We start from the raw sequence: 7784 nt of genomic DNA, 5'->3' as shown, positions 1-7784 counted from the left end.
ACTTTCTCAAGGGTTTTTATTAAGAAAGGGTGCTGTAGTTTGTCAAGTGCTTTTTCTGCATCTATTGACAGGATCATATGGTTTTTATCCTTTTTTTTTGTTAATGTGATGGATCACATTGATGGATTTGCGAATATTGAACCAGCCCTGTAACCCAGGAATGAATCCCACTTGATCATGATGGATAATTCTTATTATATGCGGTTGAATTCGATTTGCTAGTATCTTGTTGAGTATTTTTGCATCTGTATTCATTAAGGATATTGGTCTGTAGTTCTCTTTTTTGGCTGGGTCCCTGTCTGGTTTGGGTATCAAAGTGATACTGGCTTTGTAGAATGAGTTTGGAAGCTTTCCTTCTATTTCTATTTTTTGGAATAGTTTGAGAAGAATGGGTATTAGCTCTGCTTTAAATGTCTGGTAAAATTCCCCTGGGAAGCCATTTGGCCTTGGGCTCTTATTTGTTGGGAGATTTTTGATAATGGATTCAATTTCTTCACTGGTTATTGGTCTATTCATGCTTTCTATCTCTTCCGGTTTGAATTTTGGTAGTGCATGTGTATTTAGGAATTTGTCCATTTCTTCTGTGTTGTCCAGTTTGATGGCATATAGTTGCATTTTCCCATTTTATAAGAACTATTATGATTACCTCCTTCCCACACAGATAATCCAGGATAATCTATCTCGAGATCCTTAACTTAATCACATCTGAAAATTCCCGTTTGCCATACAAAGGTAACACTCACAAGTGCCACAAGATTAGGATGTGGACAAGTGTGGGGTCAATAACCAGCCTGCCACATTAACTAAAAGCTAAATTCTGTTCCAGCTTCCGTATTTAAAGATTCTTTCTCTGATCACTTTCACATAACTCCATCATCTTGGCCTCCTATCAGAGCAAATATTTTTGGGGTAGTTATCATGTTCCTGCCATGTGCTAGGAACAGAGAGGAGGAATAAATACACAATTTTGGCAGAATAATACACCAATATGTATTATATCATCCATTTTCTGACACTTGATGAACATTCATTAGTCACCCTCATGACTATACATATGATCCCTGATAATCCACACTAGACAGGACACAGGCTATGAAAACACAGGCCCCAGATGAAGGATATGAGGAAGAACAATATTTCTGAGATGAAACTCTTGGAGGTGACATGGCCAGGACCACCTTACTCCCCTAAACCAAGCTTTATAACTCAAAGACTATTTGGCCATAAACTATTAGGCAGGAAGGGCATCTTTTCATTGGAACCCTGAAGTAGACATCTTTTGGAGTATCTATTTTATGCATTAAGTCAATGAACCTACTTAGAGGGGGAAATTGCCCCCCTCTAACTCACTGAAATGCCTTCTTGGCACATCTTCATAATCGCTGACTTCATTTAACTGAGCCAAAAGGCATTTGATATCTACAGTTCCATCCCTGGATATATGGAATTAAAATAATTAAAAATTGGAGTTAGTTGAGGCCTCTAATGTAGAAATTTGGAATATGAAGCATGACTGCCTTTCTCTTTCTTATATCTGGAGATGTACAGAAAATCACATGACACAAAGAGAGAGCAGGCAAGGCATGAAACAGTGACACACAGACCAAAGTGACATCCAGAGAAGTCTCATGGCTTTTACATTTCTGCTTCTAGTCACTTCCTGAGGTTTGGCTGCAGTGTTGCCTTTGAGTTCCAAGAGAAAACCCTGTTTCTTTAAAATAAATTCCCTGTCTACCCTTAAGTGCGACCAAGTTGGTTTCTGTTACTTGAAACTGTAAAAGCATTACAGTCCCCTGAGCTCTCTCAAAGAGCTTCCCCTGAAGGCTCCCACCCACTGCCGTCTCCACTGAAAATGTTTTCTACTATTACTGCGTTTGGATTCCTATCTTTTAGGAACCATTTCAGGAGAATTTGGCACCTGGCATCTACAAGACTTGGAAACAGAGGACACCTTAGGCAACACAATTCACACATCAGTTTTTCAAAAGTGAAATGTTTGGCCTAATTTCTCAAAATAAAGTCATTTTTATGGATGGTTAAATTTCTCATGTCCCAGTTACGGAATGGTTTCATGTAAACCGTAAAAGTCTGCAGGGATTTGATCCTCATCTCAGGGGCTGCCCAATTTTTACAGAATGAAGTGTGGCTTAATTTGGTGCTTTCACTTTTGAAACAAGTATTGAAGGCACGCAATGACATATGACTCAATATTTTGCCAATGACAGAATGTTTTCATTCACAGTGCTTCATTCAATCCTCACAATAGTGTGGTGGGAAAAGACAGGGTAGGATCTTGCGTTCCATTTTATGGATTTTAAAGGTGTTGAATAATTTGACTTAAGTTAGGAAAATGGCACAGGATTCTAGGTCCCTGAAGAGTAAGTGGTAAATACAAAGTCTAGTCATCATATGCTAATCACCGTGCACAATAACTGACACGCAGTGACAAATCATCTCATCTCACACAGTAATTCCAACCCACTGACAAGGGCTACCTGAAACAGTGTGTTGAGAAGGATTCACAAGTGCATCTGAACTCTGTATGAAGAAACATCGTGATTGAATAGTGTTGCCTGCTGGCTGACGGGTAAGGGGAGGAGAATGCCACACAATCCTCAGTACTTCCATCTCTACAATAAATGCTCTGTAAATGTTCACCAAGTTAACTCGAACTGGTAGAGCCAGGACTGGAAACCAAGTCACTTGGCTCTGTTTGCTGTGTTCTTTCCATTACACCAGACAGCACCTCCCCTCTCACTCCTAAAACCAGGGGTCAGAAAACTATATACCAAAGACCAAACCTGGCCTGCTGTCTGTCCTTGTAAATAAAGTTTTACTGGAATGCAGTTATGCTCACTTATTTCTGTATTGTCTACACATGCTTCTGTGCAACAATGAGAGTCAAATAGTCACAACAGAGACCAGGTTGTCCACAAAGACTAAAATATTTACTATCTGTCCCTTTATAGAATTCTGGCCAAGCTCACTCCTAAACAAAACCAAAGAAGTTCAGAGTGGCTCCAAAAAATCAGTGAAATCCCATCTTTTCTTCTCCACAGAATAAAATTTCCCACCTTGGTGCTTTGGTATAAAATGCACTTTGCCATCACTCAACACTATAAGATAGAGCAGGCAGCTATGTACTTATTCAGATATTCATAGATTGGCATATAGAAAAGAAGTTCCAATATGAATTAAGTTCTTGAAGTCCTTGTGCCTGAGGTAATTAATTCACTGAAATATAATAAATATATAACAAAATATAATAGAGTAAATATACAATAAAAGTACAATAAATATACAATAAAAATGGTAATAATAGAATTAAAAGCTACCAAAAACCCTGATTCACCCAGTATCCAACCAACCAGAAAGTGATAACTTATTTTATTTTCCTTTTTGTGGAGAAATACTATACAAAGATTAAAGAAATCGATGAGTGGTTCAGTTTTCAGCGTATCCACCCAAATTAAAAGGAACTGATTTTCATAGTTATAACACTAGAGCCTTATGAGTCGTGTAAAGAAGATTTAATTCTTTGTGAGACTGACAGGACAATATGAAGTCAATCAACATTAATAAGCCAAGCTGCCAAGTTCTGAACTTACAAGAGAATAGTATGTTGGTTTATCTTTAAATTTTTGGCTTTTATATAGTATTATAGGAGTTAAGCCAAGGAATAGAAAAAAATATATTTTGAGTTAGTCCTTTCACCAACAGACTGTGGATTATCATTCTATACAATGAAATGCTCACATGGGTGATCATTAAATACTTGTGATTTATGAGATGATTTATATGTAGTACCAGATGCAGTGGAAGAAGATGTCAATAAAACATTAACATGTCAATAAAACATGCAACATAACATCAGATATTATGGGGGGAAACGCCTTGACAAAGACTATACTGGGTTAATTGAAAATGTAGTGGCTAATAACTCCTCACTTCCAAGTATATGCATATCGCTCTTCCGAACAAGAAGTGGATCTATTTTCTTCTCCCTTAAATCTGGACAGGACTTAACTTTGGCAAACAGAATGCAGCAGACGTGGCATTCTAAGATTTTCCAGCCAGGTCTTAACAGAATCATGTCTCTCTCTTGGAATCCAGCTGGCAGGCTGTTCAGACACTCAGATCAAACTGCAGAGTGAGAGAGGCCACATGGAGGGAGGCCCTGCTAAACAAGAGGTCATCTGGGACATCCGTGCTCTGAGCAGTTCCTCACTGAATGCAGCTGCCTGCACAATAAAGAGAAGCACCACCTAGCTGAGTCCAGTAACGTATAGTAAAATGTTGTTTCAGACTGTTACATTTTAGTGTGGTGGTTACACAGAAGCAGATGGCTAAAAAAGAGACAGATTTTGTGGGAGATCATTTAGACTGGTGCTCAGGGAAGGTGTCTGAACTGAGTGAGCAGAGAGAACTAGTCAGGAGACTCTGGTGGCAGGGCATTCCAGGTAGAAGAAATAGCAAATACAAATCCCTGAGGCAGGAATAAACTCGGCGGGATTGAGAATCCATTAGAAGGCTGATATGGCTACAATGTAATGAGATTGAATGAGTCAGAGAGGAAGAGAGAAGCTAGATCCTGGAGGGATTTGAAAGCCATATAAGGAGTTTAGACTGACTCTTAAATCAGTGACAAGTCAGTAGAGTTCTTTAAGCAAAGGGTTGATACAAACCTATTTACATTAAAAACACACACAAAGAAACGTGTTGCCGTGTAAAGGATAGACTGGAGTAGTGCAGAGTACAACTGGGGAAACAAATCCTACCATTCTGGACAGGGAACACCAAAGCTTGCAGTAGCTTTAAAAGCAAAAACCAAAACATTATTGAGGATATCACAAAACCCACCATTAAATGAACAGTTGAGTGAATTTTGGTAACATTATAGAGACACACAATCCATACCACAATCCGTACCACATTATAGAGACACACAATCCATACCACAATCCGTACCACATTATAGAGACACACAATCCGTAGCATAGTTGTATCACCCGATAAAGTTCATTATCTAATTCCCATTTTCAGTCAAAACGCACTTCCACTCCCAGCCTAAAGCAATCACTCTAACTCTTGTTTCTGGGAAAGTTCATGTAATCATAGCTTTGCCTTTGCTAGCAATTTCACATAAAGGCAGTCATATACAAAGCAGTCTTTTGTGTCTGGCTTCCGTCACTCAGCATGATGTTTTTTGAGATTCAGGCATACTGTTGTGTGTACCTCTCAGTTATTCCTTTTATGCCTAGATAGTATTCCATTATATGTATAGTCTCATTTTGTTTATCCACTCACCAGTTGATGGGCATTTGGAGTGTTTCCAGTTTGGTGCTAATCCTAGTAATTTTGCTACAAATACCTGCATACAAGCCACTCTGTGCACATATACTTTCATTTCTCCTGGGTAAATATCCATGAGAGCATATGCTTATGTTTGGATATGTTCTTAACTTTTTTTTTAAGTTTGTTTATTTTTGAGGGAGAGAGAAAGAGCAAGTGTGGGAGGGGCAGAGAGAGGGAGAGAGAGAGAATCTGAAGCACACTCCATACTGCCAGTATAGAGCCCGATGCAGGGCTTGAACCCATGAACCATGAGATCATGACCAGAGCCAAATTCAAGAGTCAGATGCTCAACTGAGCGATCCAAGTGCCCCTCTTTTTATCTTTTTAAGAAACTACCAGACTGTTTCCCTAAATGACCATAGCATTTTACGTTCTTAGCAGCAGTGAATGAAAGTTCCAGCTTCCCTACATTCTCATCAACAATTAGTATTGTCTGTTTTTTCATTTTAGCCATTCTAAGTAGGCATGCAGTGGTATTTTATTGTGGCTATAAATTGCATTTCCCTATTTACTAATGAGGTAGATCTTTACTTACTTTAATGTGCTTCTTGGGAGAAGCAGTTATTCAAATCTTTTGCCCATTTTTATTATTATGAAGTTATAAGAATTTTTTAGCTCACAGTCTCTGCATACTGGAATGCCTTTCCCTGCTCCTGCCGCCTCTTGAACTACTTTTATTTTTCAAATCCCAGTTCATACTTCACAATGTCTTTGAAACCTTCTTTGCCCAACTACAAAGTATTATCTCTGTACCTGTATTTATTTTCTTTACAAATCCACTTTCCCTGTTTTAAGAGTTCCTTAAAAACAAGTTTAAAACTTTATATATTTTGATATCTTCAGGTCCTTATTGCATAATCTCCTTTCAAAAATGAAAGTTCTACTCCATGGGGAGCGGGACCATATAACCTCCCTTCTAGTTCTAATATTCTTTAAGATAATATCCTTCAAGAAATAGCTCCGTATAGAGAATGTTTGATATTACGGAAGTATGAATCCTAGTCATCCTCTCAGTTGTTCATCAATGGCTTTCTGAAGATAAAGTATTGTTGTGTACCTGGTTGTATATTCCAAAACTGTCACAACATTGTCTCCTATCCCCGTGGTCTTCCTGCAATGAGACATTGACTCTTGTCCACTGGGAAGCGAGACATGTTCCTTCCCCTTGAATATGGGTGGGCTTCTGACATCGAAGAAAGCGCCACTATATGACTTCCAAAATAAGACCATGAAAGGTGATACAACTTCTTCCTGGGACTTTTGGGATGCTGAGTCATGGGACACAGCCACCATGCTGCGAGGAAACCCAGCAACCACACAGAGCCATGTGCAAGTTTCCTGTCAGGCGCTGCAGTGGAAGTCCCAGCCCCTCCAGACGTGTTAGAAGAGATTGCAAATGATTCCAGCTTTCAAGCTACCCTGAACATTGTGGTCTTTCCAGCTGAACATTCAGACCTCATTCCTATCCCTACTGTGTCTTTTACAGATTCCTGATCCACAGAAACTTGAGTGTAATATCATTAACTGTTCTTTTATTCCACTAAGTTTGGGTGGTTTTATTATCTGACAATTAAAAATTAAGCAATAGCTAGGCAAATATTTCCCATACCACTCTAAGAGCGATCCTAGTATCCTGAAGGATATCACGAAGTTTTCTGAGAAAAAAAATAAAGGTGGGGGAGGAAATGGTAGTTCTGTGGTTGCTCATATCGTATCTCCTTCTTGAAGATTCCCATTGCATACAAGCAAACTAATGATTTTAATAAGTCCAGAAGCAACAACACAAACCACCTACTATTGTCAATAGAACATTCTTCAAATATATTTGACAATGGACTCCTTTTGTCATTACACCTAAAACATCCACCCCCCCCCCAAAAGAAACCCCTGCAAACATAGAAGAGTCTGAAACACTGGATTACATTAATTTATACTCACCAAATTAAGCGATTCCAAATACTGGCCAAATGGAACAAAGTCTTATTTTGTTAAGGTTTTATACTCAGGAGGTATGTGGCATTAGACAAGATGTATAAATAGTCTGGTTGTGGTTGGAAGGCTCAACTAGCACACTGTACCTTCCCTCAGAGTTTCAATAGGAAATTAGTCCCAGAGAGAGGGGAGGAGAAGGCAGGTGACAAGACCCCACATGTGTGTAATCTGCATAAAGCATGCAGGCCCTTGCTTCTGCTGTATTAACAAGAACACTGCTGTCCTTTGGAAAGAATGACAGGTCTGAATGTATTCGAAGGGAAAGATGGGAAAAGAGGGAGACACCTGCTCAAAGGTAGACTATGTTTCCAAATGGTAAAAACCCTGTTCTTCTGCATGGCTTCTTTTTATTCCAAAATAAAAAGGATTCACAAGCCAGGGTGGAAACATGATCCTCAGACGGCCCCGAACGGCTAATCTTAGTTGTTCATATGGTG

This window comes from Suricata suricatta, chromosome 11 (genome assembly GCF_006229205.1).
Source record: "Suricata suricatta isolate VVHF042 chromosome 11, meerkat_22Aug2017_6uvM2_HiC, whole genome shotgun sequence".
In the NCBI taxonomy this organism is placed as follows: Eukaryota; Metazoa; Chordata; class Mammalia; order Carnivora; family Herpestidae; genus Suricata; species Suricata suricatta.
This window is presented reverse-complemented; position numbering follows the sequence as displayed.